Source organism: Ursus maritimus, unplaced genomic scaffold (assembly GCF_017311325.1).
Source record: "Ursus maritimus isolate PB19 unplaced genomic scaffold, ASM1731132v1 scaffold_17, whole genome shotgun sequence".
Taxonomy (NCBI): domain Eukaryota; kingdom Metazoa; phylum Chordata; class Mammalia; order Carnivora; family Ursidae; genus Ursus; species Ursus maritimus.
The window spans coordinates 51,860,524-51,876,912 of NW_024424119.1; the positions used below are offsets into that span (position 1 = coordinate 51,860,524).

Consider the following 16,389-nt stretch of genomic DNA (forward strand, 5'->3'; position numbering starts at 1 on the left):
CCTGGAGCTCAAGGGTCAGAGCTCTGTGGAAGACTGGGGAGAGCTGCAGGTGTGTTCAGGTAGAGGGTAGGACCAAGAGAGGGAAGAGATTGGGGTTGCCAGGAAGGGAGGTGCTGAGCCCCGAGCCCAGGCCAGTGGTTGTCCCTGGGTCTCAGGCAGCTAGCTGCCTCTCTGAGAGGTGGGAGCAGAGGACCAGGAGAAGATGCGGAAACATTTCGGTTAAAGGAGGGGCCCAAGAGAGCTGAAGTCAACTTTCCTCAGTGAAGGAGGTGGTATAGTCGCCCACCGGGTGTGGAGTGAGGTGTGGAGGTGTGGAGAGAGAGGGTGCTTTGGAGGACAGAAACCAGCGATGGGAGCCCTTTGCAGGCACCGTGTGCGGGATGCTTGTCTGTGTCAGCGGGTCGCCAAGGAGTCGGGGCATGCCAGGCACTCCCTCCCTTGTCACACACTCTCTTTTCCACAGCCCCGTGCTCTGAGGGCAGGGGTGTTTGTTTCTGGGCACTCCTGAGTTCCTTTCCTGCTGGGTAGTGCCTGAGGCCATGGCTTGTATTTTGGGCCTGCCAGAATGTATTTTCCCATGGAGCCAATGCTTTCTTTGGGATTGATTCCCCAGGCAAACCCTTGTGTACTTACCACAGCATGTATCCAGAGCATGGTGGGAAAGGAGAATAGTGACCGAAGATGTTTAAGTTGACTTTGATACAGTTAGGACAGGCTTTGCGACCTGGTAGGCTAATGGTGATATCAAATATTGATCTATGGGAAAAGTATTTGACATTTCAAAGGACAGGTTGAAATCAGATCTTAGAGCGCTAAAGTTGGTCTGACCTTGCTGAGCTTTAAAAAACGAGTCTTACCGTATTGGAACATCGATGTCAATGGAGTTATTCCTCCTACTTTCACAGCGGCTTCTGTTTGGAAAGAGACGTGCTGGGATGGTATATCCTATTGGACTGGGATTATGAAACCCATCATGTATTCCTGGTAAGTTGGTTTATGGACCTTAGTGAAATGTGCTTTCTTGAGCGTAGGGCCGTGATGGACAGGGGCTGGAAGGGGCACACCGGGACCGGTGGTCGGGTGGGGTTGCAGCCAGAGAAACGTCTGCGGGGCCGAGGAGCTGCAGGGCAGCATTCGGGGCATCAGGCAGCTTTGGCCATGTGTGCCCAGGGTGTTTTAGGGGTTCCTTTGCCAGATTAAACTCTGAGGTTTTCTCTGTTTGTTCTTATATCAAGGGCTCTCCCTTTCTTCCTCTACCTCCTCTTTGTGCAAAACCTTGTGTTGCTGCCCTGTCGTGCTGTCACCCCCTTTGCTTCCAGTGGTCAGAAGACAGACATTCTGTGTCTGACTCCCCAAGCTGGGGTGACCTCCTTTCTCTCAGCCTCAGTCAGGTCTCCATCTCTCCCCACAGACCCCTGTCCTCTCTTTCCAGTTCAGCTACCCACCACTTCCAGCTGTCCTTGCCTCAGACCCTCCCTTCATCAGAAGGGCCAGCTCTTGTGTGAGGTGCTTGGCCGTGGGAGGAAGGATGAAGGCCAGATAAGATGTGGTCATTGTCTTCAAGAGACTTCACTCTACAGGTCAACCCCCTGCCACCCTTTTCCCCTACCGGCCCCCATTCTTGCTCCCTGAGAGTCTGCCCATCCTAACCTGGCACCTCTTCTGGGAGGGTTTTTCCGCATTCCCCGGCTGCTGGAGCTCATTTCATTTCATTTCATTATTTTTATTTTCTTTTATTAAAAGATTTTATTTATTTGAGAGAGAGAGTGAGAGAGAGAGCATGTGCGCAAGCCAGGGAAGAGGCAGAGGAAGGGAGAAGCAGACTCTCTGCTGAGCAGGGAGACCGATGTGGGGCTCGATCCCTGGACTCTGAGATCATGACCCGAGCCGAAGGCAGACGCTTAACCAGCTGAGCCACCCAGGTGCCCTGTTTTCCTTCCTTTTAAACCCTTGTGACACATGTTTGATTTCCTCACGGCCCTGGCTGCATTCTGCATTGCATCGTGCTTTTGTGATGCACCTGTACCCCCTGTCTGACCTTCGTGACTGTACTTCATGCTCTTGTAAGGCAGGGGTTGTGTCTTGCTCTTTACTGTGTCTCACGCAGTACCTTGCTCAGTACCTTACACACAGTAGGTGCTCAATAAATGTTACTAGGCTGAAACCAGCTTGGACTCTTTTATGGCTCTCAGCATCCATTCCCTTTGTGGCCATGGGCCTCAGGTCTTGAGACAACATAAAAGGGGGAGGGGCGCCTGGGTGGCACAGCGGTTAAGCGTCTGCCTTCGGCTCAGGGCGTGATCCCGGTGTTATGGGATTGAGCCCCACATCAGGCTCCTCCGCTATGAGGCTATGAGCCTGCTTCTTCCTCTCCCACTCCCCCTGCTTGTGTTCCCTCTCTCGCTGGCTGTCTCTATGTCTGTCAAATAAATAAATAAAATCTTTAAAAAAAAAAAGAAAAGAATAAAAGGGGGAGTGGCAGAGAGTGTTTGCCTAAGAGAATCCTGGGAGATTCTGTTCAGGTAGGAGCAGTCACAAAAATGTTAAAAGCTAAAATATTACAGTATTTTTCAGATTCTTCTGGTAGCCTTATCCTTCTGTCAACCCATTATCACAAAAGAAGCAGAAGGTGCAGTTTCTGTTGCTCTCCTCCCGGGGACTCAGTCTTGCTTGCTGTTACATGATTAACTACATGTAGTGCTTAGAAGCACTTCCCTGAAGCTTACCTGCGTGGTGGGATTTGTTCCCCTAAGGAGGATGCTGGAAACAACTGCTGGTTTAGAGGTGGGAGCATATGACAAAACAGACTCAGAAGTGATTTCCCTGAAGTCACACAGCAAGTTGGTGGCAGAGCCGAGATTGGACTCAAGGTCAGTCTTGTTCTAGAAATGGAGCTCTTCTCCACTGTCTGTGCTTTTGGGTCCTATCAGAACTGGATTCCAGGATGAGGTGCCTGGCTGGCTCAGTCGGAAGAGCGTGCGACTCTTGATCTAGGAGTCATGAGCTTGAGCCTCATGCTGAGTGTAGAGATTACTTAAAAATAAATTTAAAAAATAAACTTAAAAAAAATTAAAAGAAAAAGGACCAAAAAAAAAAAAAACTGGATTTCAGGAGAGGGGCTGTGGCTGCCCACTCGCGGTTCATGGGGGGTCTGGGCAGGATTGCTCCCAGCCTCTGCAGGTGGGAGAGGACTTTTCTCTCTCGTCGTCGCCAGACTGGGGACCCAAGGGCAGAGGCTCTCCTCCCTACTTTTCAGCAGGAAGATCCCAGTTCACCAGCGTCTTTCACTTGAGCTCTCTTGCGCAAGGGGCCTCAGGCTGTCCCAGCCCCAGGCTTGCTACTGCTGCATAAACAGGGGGTACGCTGTGTCCTCCAGCAGGCAAAGACAAATGACAACACGGTTTCAGGGACTCCGTCATAGAAAGGAGGGAGCCAAGCTTCGCACTTGGAGCGGTCGCTTCTTTGAGGCAGGATGAATGGAGAGGCCACTCAAGAACTTGAATTCACAAGGAAGGATCTTGCAGCGGGATGAGATGGAGGTGTACCAGACACTTTCTGGAGCTAAAAAAACACGGTTTTTGAATTCAAAGATCAATAGAAGAGTTGAAATTAGTGGTTTGGAAGGTCAAAGAGAAGAAATGCCTCACAACCCAGAGCAATAATACAAAGAGATGAAAATAATGAATGAACGTGTGAGACACGGAGAGGACTTATCCGGGAGACCTGGCGTGGGGGTAATAGAAGTTCTAGAAGGAGAGAAAGGAACAGATGGAGGAATAATAGAAAAGCAGTAGAGGGACATTTCAGTGAACTGTAGAAAGACATGATTCTTCAGATTCAGTGGATTCATCCAGTTCACAATGAAGCCAACACTTAGCCTGTTTTCTAGTAAAATTCCTAAACTCCAAGAAGAAAGAGAAAAATCTTAAAACTTTGTAAGAAGAAAGAGGAGGTTTTGAAAGGAAAGAGAATTAGGCTCTCATTGGGCTTCCCACGTTCAACCCTGGAGGCGGGAAGGCAGTGGACTGGTGTCTGCAGACTGTTCACGGGAGGGGGGGCCGCGGCCTTCTGTATACCTGGCCCTAGATGCCACTCACGGGTTAGTGCAGCAGAAGGGGGTTTCAGACACTAGACGGCATAAAACATACAGTATCTATTCAGTGTAGCTGAGAAAGTGCCTGGTCAAGCTGTCCAGTGGAAGGACAGTGAAAGCAGGGCAGGGATGATGAGACGGGCAGGAGCGTAGGAAGCAGTGTACCTGTCAGTGCATATGCTTTAATTTCAGGGGCTAGTGCTGCTGCGAGGTGGTTTTTGTTGTGTTGAGTTCTTAATTTTTAAGCTACAGGAGAACTGTGTGGGAAAACATAATAGGCTGAAAATAAAAATTCTAAACCACCTTTGCAAAACCTAAGGCTTTGGGAGAAGGGCCGAGAGTGGGGAAGTAAGCGGTCCACTTTGAGGACACCTAAATAAATACAACAAATGAAACATAGAGGCATAGTTGTTTACTTGTGTTCTGGAAGGAAAAATGTTCAGTTTTGACTTTTGGGGATCAGAAGGCATATTAGGACAAGATTTGGTTGCATATAGTAGATAGCCCCTGCATAACAATGGCTTAATAAGGGTTTATATGTTTTCATCTCATGAAAAAGTAAAGAGCTGGGCAGTGTAGGCTGGTAATGGTGGAATCAAAGTCATCCCAGACCCAGGTTCCTTATATGTCTTGCTGCTCTTCTATCTATAGCTGATTGCTTTCTGATTCAAGATGGTTGCTGAGCTCCAGTCATCACATCTGCATTCCACAAGCCAGAAGGAGACAGGGAGGAGGGAAAGGGTTTGCCCTTTCCCTTCCAGACACTTCTCAAAAGTCTCACACAGCACTAACATTTACACCTCATTGAGCAGAGATTAGCCACACTGAGCTGCAAGGAAGCATAGGGTGTGCTTAGCTAAAAACAGGCGTTCTTGTGCTAAAGAAGAAAGGGGGAAGGAAAGAAGTTGAGCTCTCTGCCTCAGAAGATAATCACTAGCAGAATGTGAATTAGAACGAGTTTTCTTTTTTACCTTTTTAATTGGCAAAAAATTATAAAGATTGATAAAACCAGCTGTAGCCAGTAAATGGGGAAGTGGGTCCTCTCTTACATTGCTGGTAGGTGTATGAATTGTTCTAAATTTTGGGGAACATAATCTGAAAATATCTAATATTAAAATACCCCTAATCTGGAAACCCGTCAGTATACTTCTAGGAGTCTGTCCTGTAGAAATAAAGCACCAATGCAAAAGCAATGCAAAAAAAACGGCAAAAGCTGTTTCCTGCACCGCTGTTCATAGTGGCAAAAAGGTGGGAGGAACGGGAGCAGCTGTCAGCAATGCAGAAGGCAGTGATTATAAAGGAGCCGGCTTTCTCTTCTTTGACCTGGGAGAAGGCCGCAACCGGTGGTAGGTTCAAAGATAAATTGCGTGATGACGTCTCCAGCAGGGGGTGCAAACTGGTGACCCGTGGTGGCAGAGAATTCTGTGTGCTGGGCACAGTGTTAAGTGCGTCACACAGCGAACTGACTCTCTTCTCACAACAAGTCACAAGGTAGTACCGTTGGATCACCTATTTTCAGAGGAGGAAATTGAAGCACAGAGCCTAAATAGCTTTCTTATGGTCACCCAGCCAGTAGATGCTGGGCCCAGGATGTGACTAGGGCTCCCAAATCTGAACTTTTATCAACTCTGCTCCCCAGCCCAAAGAGCACTGTCTAATCTCCCTCTTGGTTGCTTTGCTGGCCAATTAGTGCTTTACAAATGTTCAAAATGGAAAGCTCTAAGTCGTGTAGTTAGCCACAGGCCCCGTGTGTCCTTATTCTTTCATTCCTACGGCTTCACCAGTGACAAGATCTGCCTGGGCCCCACAGTATGACTTTGGTTTCTGGTATGAGTCCCATTTGGTTACGTGTATTTTTGTTGCTTGGCAGAAAAACTTGGAGGAATACACCTTGCTGCTTGCTGCTTGCTGCGATCACCTTTGGTGGCTGGAACGGGGAGAGCGATAGGGGGAGGGTGGGTTGATGGCTTTTATTTGTACATCCTATTGGGTTTGGCTTATAGCAACACGGATCTGTTGCTTTTGTAGTTTAAACAGGAAGTCCAATAAAGTATAATTTAAAAATACTTAAATATCAAGAAACAACACAGATAAGTAACTGTACCTTCCTTTCCGTCTTTTCTTTTGAGGCCGTCTTTATAAATGTCACTGTTTAAGCAAGGAGACTTGAGTTTCCCTTTCTGTAAGCTGAAGGTTCAGGCCATCAGTTGTAACATCTGGCACCTTCTGACTTTTGAGCATCTCGTTCTGGAGCCTAAACATAAATAGACAACAGCACAAAGGTTGCTCGGAAAGGGTTTGTGAGCCATGGAAGCCATGGACCGGCTCCTGTCGCAGCTTGCATGACCCTCTTACTGGATGTCTTGGAGAGGGAGCTGAGTGTTGGTCCAGGGAGGAAGACGAACACATGATTCAGGACAACCGTGATGAGTGCCATGGAAGAGAAGTCTGGGTGCTCTAAAGGCCTGTAGGACATAACGGGGTCACAGAAGGGTTCCCGGAGGAAGTAACATCTAAAATGAGACTGGGAAGGAGAGCAGGAAGGAGCCAGAAGGAGAGGAGGGAGGAGGATGCTTTCACGGCCCCTGTTTACACCTGGCTGTGAGAGACAGCAGGATAGGCGTGGCCGCTGGTGAGCTCCAGAAACATTTTGGCACCTGTTCTTGTCTGCGCATCTCTCCTTCAGTGGCTGGCTGCCACTTCCAAGGGGCTGGCAGAGACTACGCACTCCCCACACAGAAGGTGCTCCCCTGCAGGCAGGGCCTGTGGTTCTCAATGGGTTTGGTACCTCTCAGCCCCCTCTTTCCTTCCCCTGTGGGAACCACAGCCCTGACCACTTGAGAGCAGGTTGGAATGCAAGGAATCAGAAGGAAGCACATGGAAAGCAAGGACAGTAAGGATAGGACGCGATGTTCAAATGGGGCCATTACTGGTTGGGTGTGTTGAAGGTGTCCGTAGGGAGCCTGGGAGCGATCCCGCTGGAGGGATTGTTAAGGCAAGTCTCACTTGCTTTTAGCTGAAGCCGCTCCCAGGGGGTGGCTTCCACCTGGGTCCTGCCTGAGCTGACCCTGAGCCTGAGGCCAGAGTGTCGCTGTCCCCCACTCCACTCCAACTCCGGCATCAGCCCCAAGTATTTGTACTACTTCTTCCTTCCCCCACCCTCCCCAGTGCTGCAGGGGTGATTGTACCCGCCGGAGGGCCTGTCTCCTTGAAGTCCTTTAGTGCAGTCCTTGAACCTTTTTGGGGGCTGGTGGTGCTGCTGGGGTGACTTAAGTGTCGCAGTCTAGCTCTCACCTTGCCCCTTTTCACAGTAGGTTGGGGAGTAGTTAATCCGTTTTTATTGAGAACACAGCCGACTGCTGGGTACTGTGCTGGGAACTGAGGCTCAAATAACTGAGAACTTCCTATGCCGGACACTGTAACAACACTTACCCCACGGAGACTCTTCAGCTCAGGGACTTAGGACCTGCGGAGCCCTGAGACGAGCACCTGGCACCCCTTAGCACTCCTGAGTGTGAGCTGGTGCTGCTAGTTCTCACAATGGCTACACGAGGTGGGTAAGGGGGAGAACTGAAGCTTAGAGCGGCATTTGCCCGCTGTCACAGAGGTGGTAGGTAGCAGAGCTGCGTTCAAACCCAGGGCAGTGGACTTGCAGGTGTTGTCTCTGGCGGTGAATGAGATAGCTGTGACTCACCTTACAGAGTGAGTCATGGCTGAGCGGGGACATGCCCAGGGAAAGCAGCGACTGACTCCCTGTCAGGGTGACAGGTGCTGGGCGGGCTAAGAGCAGGGCACTCAGTGGAGGGGCTCTCCATAGACTGAGGACCAGGAGGGTGGAGAAGGGATAAGCGTCCCAGGCGGAGTCCTCTGTGATCAGTGTCACCTCCCCGTCACCCGGGGGTTATCCCTCAGTCTCCTCTGGGCTTTGGGGAAGAGGCACTGGTTTAGTGGTCTGTGCACATGCTCAGTTAGTGATGATTCATTGAGGGCAGGTATGTGGCTGCGTATCCCAGCCAGACTCTTGGGACCTTGTCCCTTAGGCACTCCCACTGGGGAAGACCCCTCCTCTTCCACGGATCGAGTGACCTGAGGTGGTCACTCTGAATTCCCCAACCTTCTTGGGGATACATGTGCAGATGGCCTGGTTTTATGGCTCTGTGCCACCCACCCCACCTCTCTCCACTTCTGTCCCTCCAGTACATTTGGCTGTTCCATAGGACGGCTCCATTGAAGTTACACATAAATGAATGAAACATTATAAAACTATGATAGAAAATCCAAGCTAAATAAATCTCACCATGACTCTGTCATCCCAACAAATCAGGGTGCATTTGTGCTGTCCATTTTCCTTCCAGTCCCTGTCCACAGGGCAGGTGGCGTTTTGTACAATTCTGTACCTTGCCTCTTTTCTCCTTGACGTGGTTGGAAATGGCCACCAGGTGGTGCCAAAGCACCAGGCACCAACTCCACCCTCCTCAGTCTGGAATACCTGGCTGTGAGCCATCCCGGAGTGCTTGTCTGGGGAAGTTCACTTTCAGTTTTCCCCCTAGTGCTGTGTTGCTCACAGCATTATTTTATCACTAATTTTAAAAGAAACAATACTGACGTGTACAAAAAGTAGAAAGTGAAAGTGCCGTACACTTTTTTTTAAAAGACTTTATTTATTTGTCAGAGAGCACACGCAGGGGGAGCAGCAGGCAGAGGGAAGAGCAGGCTTCCCGCTGAGCAGGGAGCCCCATGTAGGACTCGATCCCAGGACCCCGGGATCATGACCTGAGCTGAAGGCAGACACTTGACTTATCGAGCCATCCAGGTGTCCTGAAAGTGCTGTAAACCTTTCAGAGGTAGTGGTATTAATATTGGAATGTGTCCACATTAGTGCGTAAATGTTTGGAAACATGTCCAGATGTCACTTTCTCAGCACTTCTCAGACCTCCCCATTTAAAATTGTCACCCCTCTTCCCCTCAGCCTAGCCCCTAGCCCTGCTTTACTTTTTTCCTCTCGTACCACCAGCTGACACTCCATGTATTTCACTGCAGGCTTTATCTATTGTCTGCCACTAGAATGTACGGGGGGCTTCCAGCTTTTTCTTCACTGCTCTGTGCCCAGCCCCTGAACGGTACCTGACACATACTAGACTTTCAGCACCTACTTGCCAGTCAGTTAATAACGGTTGCCGTGTCCTGAATTGGTGGACATCCTTGTCTGTCTGTGGATACTGATCTATCTCATCATTTTAAACCACGGCTTGGGGTCCCCCGCATGGATGTGCCCCAGCTGCCCGCACTGAAACACACCGATAAGGTCTTCCGGTGTTTTCTTCCCTTCTTTGCAGGTGGTGGTGCGGCCAGTGACCTTGCTGGAACATACTCTTGCCTTGCCTGTCTGATGATTTCCTTGCTTTGCTCAGACTCTGGGGGAAGTGCTTCACAAAACAGCATCTCGTGTAGTCCTCACACCCATGAGAAATGTGCTGCTGGTAGTGCCTCTCTTTGCAGGTGACAAGCTGGGGCATAGAGGACAGGCCCCCGGCCGAGGCAGCATGCCTGCCGAGCGTTGAGCCGGGCTCTTGGCGGGATTCTTTCCATACTAAGGATCTTGCTTCATTCTCTCATGTGACGTTTCAGACACCCCCTCCCTGGTGTTTTCATTGTCTTACATCTTTTTCGTGATGTCTTTTCTTACACAGAGTTTTCACTTTTAATGTAGTTAAATCTGCCAGTGGTTTCCTTTGTTTTTCTGGCTTTTGTATCACCGTAGAGAGGACTTCCTCAGCCCAAAGTTATTTAAAAAGTAATGATTAATGTTTCCTCTGGTATTTTTATGGGGATTTTACATTTGGTTAAATCTCTATCAAAATATTATTCTTATATATGATACTGGGTAAAATTTTTTATTTTTACTTTTATCTTTATTTTTTTTGAAGTTTTTGTTTAAATTCCAGTTAGTTAACATACAGCATAATATTAGTTTCGGGTGTACAATTTAGTGATTCAACACGTACAAAACCCGTTCCTCATCCAAGTGCCCTCCTTCACGTCCGTCAACTAGTTCACGCCCACCCACCTTCCCTCTGGTGACTGTCAGTGCGCTTTCTCTAGTTAAGAGTCTGTTTCTTGGTTTGCCTCTCTCTCTCTCTCTCTCTTTTTCTCTGTGCTCATTTGTTTTTCTTAAGATACTGGGTAAGATTTTAAACAAATCCTTCTACCCTCAAATGAATAGTAGATTGTTTCATCAACATTTATTACATGATCCGTCCTTCCCCACCATTCACATTGCTCTTTTTTTTTTTTCTTAACGATTTTATTTATTTATTTGACAGAGAGAGACAGCCAGCAAGAGAGGGAACACAAGCAGGGGGGAGTGGGAGAGGAAGAAGCAGGCTCCCAGTGGAGGAGCCGGATGCGGGGCTTGATCCCAGAACACCAGGATCACGCCCTGAGCCAAAGGCAGACGCTTAACGACTGAGCCACCCAGGCGCCCCCGCATTGCTATCTTGACCAGATATTAAGTCTCACGTGTACTTGACCCTGTGATCTGGACAGTGTTCCGTCCTGCTAATCCGTTCATCTCTCCGTGGCTTCCTGGCAGGACGGGTCACTTCTCATCCTACTGCTTTTTTTTTCAAAACTTCTTAGCTTTTAAAAATTATTCTTCCAGATGAAACTTTAAATCAATTTGTTAAATTCCAAAATGAATCCGCTTAGGATTTAGAGTGACTTTGTATTTTATTTATAGATCATTTGGGGAGAATTGATGTCTTTACAATATTGTCTCTTTATTCAGAGTAGTGGAACGTCTCTCCTTTGATTTGTCTTATTTTTCATTAGGAAAATATCACAGTTTGCTTCAAATGATTCCTGTACATTTCTTTTCAAGTTTATCTCTGGGTAACGTTTGGTTAGTAGGCTCTCAGGCCGCTGCATTTTCTAGCCGGGTGTTGTTTGGACGGGAGAGACCGTTGATTTTGTGGCCAGATGTCTAACACTCAGAGGTTCTCCTCAGTCCAGTTCCATTTGCCTCAAATCTTCTAGGAATTCTGAATTTCTGGTTTGGTGATGTCATCCTTCCCTGTATTTCAACACTGTAACAGATTTCTTATTCTTCTTGTTTTTTCATCTCAACAAGGTTTGGAGAGGGGAAGGCAGATGTGTGGACCCAGTTCATTGTCTTGGAACTTAGATCTGCTTATATGGTCTGATGGGAAAATGCCATTTCCTCTGTGCGCTTTGGTACCGCCACCCCACGCCACCCGCTGCAGTGTCCCCCGTGGAATGTGGAATGGCACCTGGAGACGGCCTCAATCCAAGGATGATGTTCTCCACCTGCCTGCTCCCACCTCCTGGGGTGCACCCCTGTTCCTCCTGGGCTTTGTGCTGCTGCCCAGGTGGTTTTCCCTGTCCTTCTCTGGCCGGACCTCACCCACGCCGTCTTGCTCTCAGACAACTTCCTTCCTGTTTAGTTGGGAAGTGCCAGGCTGTGCGTGATGAGTCAGGACGCAGTGGTGTTTGTCAGGAAGGCCCAAGAGGTGTGGGTGTCCTGTTCTGGCAACCTGTTCTTCACCTTGATATGGCTAAAGTTCGACCTCATGACAAGGAGGAGCAGCAAAGAATCAGATTACCCTACCCCCATGACGAGCTGCTGGTATCTGGCACAGGGCTCTCTGCTCGAAGATGACTGAGGCAAGTGAGGAGCTCCCCGCCCAGGGCGGCCTCCCCCGCCCCCGGAGCTTGACCTGTGCCTGGGGTCTTAACCTTCCTCTGGCCAGCAGCGTACAGGAACAGGCCAGGCAGGCACATGTAGGGGTGCATGTGCGAGTCCCACGGGTCTCACGGCAGCGGCAGAGAGAAGAGGGGCCTTGAACGGGTGTGTGACGTTTGGGTACTTAGGAATGCTCCAAACAGACGTGGCTGTCAGTGACCTGGACTGGTACCAGTCAGACCAGTAATTCCTCTGCCCTTGACAGGGACTAGGAAGGGGAAGGGGACCCCCTGCTCCTCACAGTAAACTGTCTTCCAGCCCCATCCTCTGTCTACCATAGAAAAGGTATGTTTGGCCCACGGGTAACAAGTGTAAAATGCCTGACCCTCAGCCCCCCAGAGCTGCACCTCTCAGGTAATGGTTGGCATAGGAAATGGTGAGCCCAGTGTTAGGCCTGCTTTGTGTGTGTGTGTGTGTGTGTGTGCGCGCGCGCACGCGTGTTGTGGGGGGGCAAATTTAAATTTTTAAATATAACTTTTTATTTTGAAATCAGTTGAGACTTACAGAAAAGTTGCACAGTAGTACACGGCATTTCCATGTACCCTTCCTGCAGCTTACGTGTGAACAGCGTACACAGGCTTAATCCAGTTATCAGATTAACTTAGGTAAGTTGATACAGGTGCGATGCTATGAGCTGGACTGTCGACTTTTTTCAGATGCCACCGGTTTCCCTCCCGGTGTTCTTTTTCTGTTCCTGTCTCAGTCTAGGATCCCTTCTTGCATCTAGTTGTGGGGCCTTATCGGTGTCCTCCGGCCTGGGACAGCTCCCTGTTCCCATCAAGGGTCACATCAAGTCCTCACTAGGAGATCGTTGGTCTGGTTCTTGTGCTTTTGCTTCACCGAGCCCCTGTGTCCCGGCATGGGTGCCCCCTGTGCCAGCCAGGCTCTCCAGTCTCCCCAGGGCCTCCCTGCTCTAGCAAAGGGCTGAGTAGCGGTCACCATCCTCCCCCATCCTGTGGGGGCAGGGGGAGCAGCTACCACGGTCCCACCTTACCATCCTCTCTGAGATGTGCTGTCAGGCATCCCCCCTTTCTCTGGCATTTTTAATATTTTGCCCTCTGCTACTAATTTTCAGCCTGAGAACATACTCAGGAGTCACCTCCAGTTCCCAGAAAACCCCAGTCTCCACCTCCCGCTTTCCCTGTTCCGCCCGTTTGCGAGCCGGCTCTCCGGAGCCCCAGGCTGTCCTCAGCTCCGCCCCAAGTGGCGCTGCCCTCGCTGATGCCGCCGGCTGACTTCTTTCTCCTCTTCCCGCTGCCTGCTTCTGGATGAGCCACTGCCTGGGACATGGAGCGCCTTCTCTTACCACTCAGGCATTCCTCTGGCTTCCTTCTGGAGAAAGATCTGGGATGCAGCTGGGTATGCTCTACCTGCAGGAGAGCTCACCCTCCTTAGTGTACGTCCTGTGAGTGTTTGGTTGGTATTTTAGAAGGGTCCCTCTGTTTGTGTCAAGAACCAACCGTGAGGTAGGGGTGCAACAGGGAGAGTATGAGGAGGGCGCTGCCCTCGAGCAGAAGCTGGATTGTCTGGACCTGGGGGCTGTGGTGAGGCCGGGCGTGTTCCACAGGGAGGGTTGTTTCTGCTGATGGCTGCCCAGGTGGACACCATTCGTCCAGTTCCAGGCAACACTGCCTGCCCTCCCCAGAGTGTATGCTCCTGGGACCTTAATGAAAATAAAGTAGGTGGCTGATGAGGGCTGTGCAGAGTCGGGGAGAGGGAGCGGGTACTGGGGCCCTTGTCTGGATACCATGATCCCAAATATGCAGAAAGCTTTCCAGGGTGCTCCCAGGGCTGTTGAGGGAGTCTGGTATGCCCCAGGTAGACCACCCTCATTTTTGCTCTCTGCTTTACCCCCATTTCCCGATGCTCCCTTTAAGCCCTCACCCACAGGGATCCCTAGGCCTCTTGTTTCCCTCAAGTCGGCCTCCCCCGCTATGGTGAAATCAGGCCTTGCCTACCAGCTGGTGGCTGCATGTAGGGACCTCTCCCCTCCACCTGTGTTCTGCAGCCTTGTTTCGGAAGGGAGGAGCCTTTGGTTTCAAGAGTAATTGTATGTGCGTGCATGAGGGATGGGGAAGCTCTAGTGGCCTTTTCATAGAGGGTCTTAGAAAGCTATCCAGCTAACCAAAGGATTGGTTTTCTTTTGAGAACCTTCCCTGGTTTTATGAGAAGTGCATATTCTTCACTCACATTTCTCTTGGTGCCTCAACTTCAATGTGATGTCCTGTGGTCTGAGCTAAGAGAGCCCTGCCGGTGCCTGCCCTGCCCGTGCCTGCCCCGCCCCAGGGGACAAGCGTGCTGGTGAGGGGTGCTAGGTGTCATTTACCAGCCACTCCTAGCCGACAGCATCCTAGGGACCCCTTGGACAATCTGCGAGGTGGGTATCACGATTCTCCCTGTTTAACAGGCAAGGAAGGTGGAGCTTGCTCAGCTCAAGCGGCTTGCCCAGGGCGCAGTAAGTGACAGGTGAGAATTCAGGTCCTGATTTATCTGCTCTCCTGCCCCAGACATTGCTCTGTAGCTGTCTTGTTCTTAGCTTCAACCAGGCCTTCACCTGCAGCTGGGAAGCGGCGGGGGGCGGAGGGTGTTGAACTCCAGGCTGCTGGAAGGCCTCCCCAAATCCACGTGTGCTCCGAGCTCTGTCAGGCTGAAGAATGGGTGCTGTGAATACACCTTGCTGCGTTCCAAGCGGATTTGGTAATGCTGTGATTATTAGACCACAGATTAAGTGTGTTGGTGATTTATAACAGCTTTTTGTTACCAAGGGTTTTTTCTTAGTCAACAGATACCAAAAATAGAACTAATTTTTTTTTTTTTTTTAGTGTTGAAAGGATAGACTCTGAAATACATTTACGTACCTATCTGTGCATTTACTTGTATCTCCGTGTGTGGATGTGTGCATAAATGCTGTGTGACCTTGGGGACAGAGACTAGGTGTTGTGGGGAGAGGAGACTTTCCTTTTTTATTTTATACCTTTTTATTCAGTTTTTACAATTTCAGCATGCATCTGTATTACTTTTGTATAAGAAATTCAGGAAGTCCTCCTCCTTGGAAAGGTTAGGTGCCCCTGGGCTGGACTAAGGTTTCTGAGAATGAGGATGGGCCTCATCCACTTCTGCCTCCCTGGCTTCAGCAGACCCTGTGTGGACTGGGGGTGGGGGGGCGGCACTCAGTCCGCGCCTGTCACCTGAATTTGTGGATTGCTGCCTGTTGGTGGTGCCTAGCTTAGCTCCGTAAATATAGGTGCTTCCTTTCCCCAAGGAGATGCCCTCCTCGTCCTTTTCTCTGGGTTCGCTCAGTTTCATCCCTTTTTAGTGAGATCTGCGGACCTCCATCCCTAAAGCCAGCCCTCTCTCCCACGCTCTGCTGCTTTCTCTCCTCCACAGAGGCACAGCCATGGTGGCGCCTCCCCAGCCCATTCTCCCCCCCTCAGTGAGAAGGTGGGATGTTGGAGGTTGAACATCTGGTGGGTGGTTTGGAAGGGACGGGGTGCGGGGTGGGAGCAGCGGGGAGCGCTGCAGTGAGTGATGGCATTCAAGTCTGACATGTGCTTACGTGGCCGGGCCTCTCTTTGAAAGCCGCCAGACGCTGCTGCTTGCCAGGAAAAGAGGTTTGGCCAGTTTGGAGAGGGTCAGGAGGAGGTAGAGATAACAGCCCTGCCAGCCCACACAGGGGGACTTTCTGGAGCTGCTGGCCAGTGGCCCAGCACTAGAGTGATGGTTACCTTTGGGGGAAGCCTTTTGGTAATTGGAAATCTGCATGCTGTGGCTCTGTGTGTATGTGTGTGTGTGTGTGTGGACAGACATACAGACACCGCTCCTGAAGTGATGGAGGGGTGGTTCTGCCCACCACCCTCTTTGTTTCCTTCTTATTCGTCTTGTCACGGCTTCTGTTCAAGACACACGAAGGTGGAGCCAGCTTCTACCACGTCTACGGAGAGCAGTCCAGTCCGCACTGAGGAAGCGGGCTCTGCAGCAGGGCCCGAGATCTGTTTCCACGCTTGTCTGAAACATTTGGAAGAGATCACTCTCTTGTAATTGAACATTCCTGGATGTGTGTATTTTCTTTGAAACAACCTCCATACGCTTAGGAAAAACTGGTTATTCTGCCTTCTCAACAGTGGTCTGCACCAGACTGTCTCGTGTTATTTTCTTGGTTTCCTGAACCTGCGACGTTGAAGGAGAATTCTGAAAGTTTGGAAGGAAACCAACGTGGCATATGGGATTTTCCTCCCCTCTCCGGGAGCCCACACACGAGAACAGAGTCTGTCATACAGAAACAAGAGATGAGGGATTGTTCTGTGGTCCTGATACAATTGCCACGTTCTTGCGAAGTTACATCATGAGAATTGCTTGCTCTTCGGCAGTGTTTTGGTTTCCAAGGAGGCATTAGCAGTGCGCGCACGTGTGTGTGTGTGTGTGTGTGTGTGTGTGAGGTGAGAGAGTCGGAGGAGGATGGAAAGATGGGGTTTTGGTGTGATTCGGATTCAAATGGCAAGCTGAAAGAGCTGGGGCTCTTGCCTGCCTGCCAGAC

The 16,389-nt window shown here is 50.1% G+C and overlaps 1 protein-coding gene across 1 annotated transcript in view; it reads left to right on the forward strand.

The window, feature by feature from the left end:
* Positions 1-917: 917 nt before the first annotated feature.
* Positions 918-16,389, forward strand: part of RALGPS1 (Ral GEF with PH domain and SH3 binding motif 1) — a 252,288-nt gene continuing 236,816 nt past the window's right edge. Inside the window, exon 1 of the mRNA XM_040631909.1 lies at positions 918-984. The gene's annotated coding sequence lies outside the window, so the exon portion shown is untranslated. The remainder of the gene's footprint in view (positions 985-16,389) is intronic.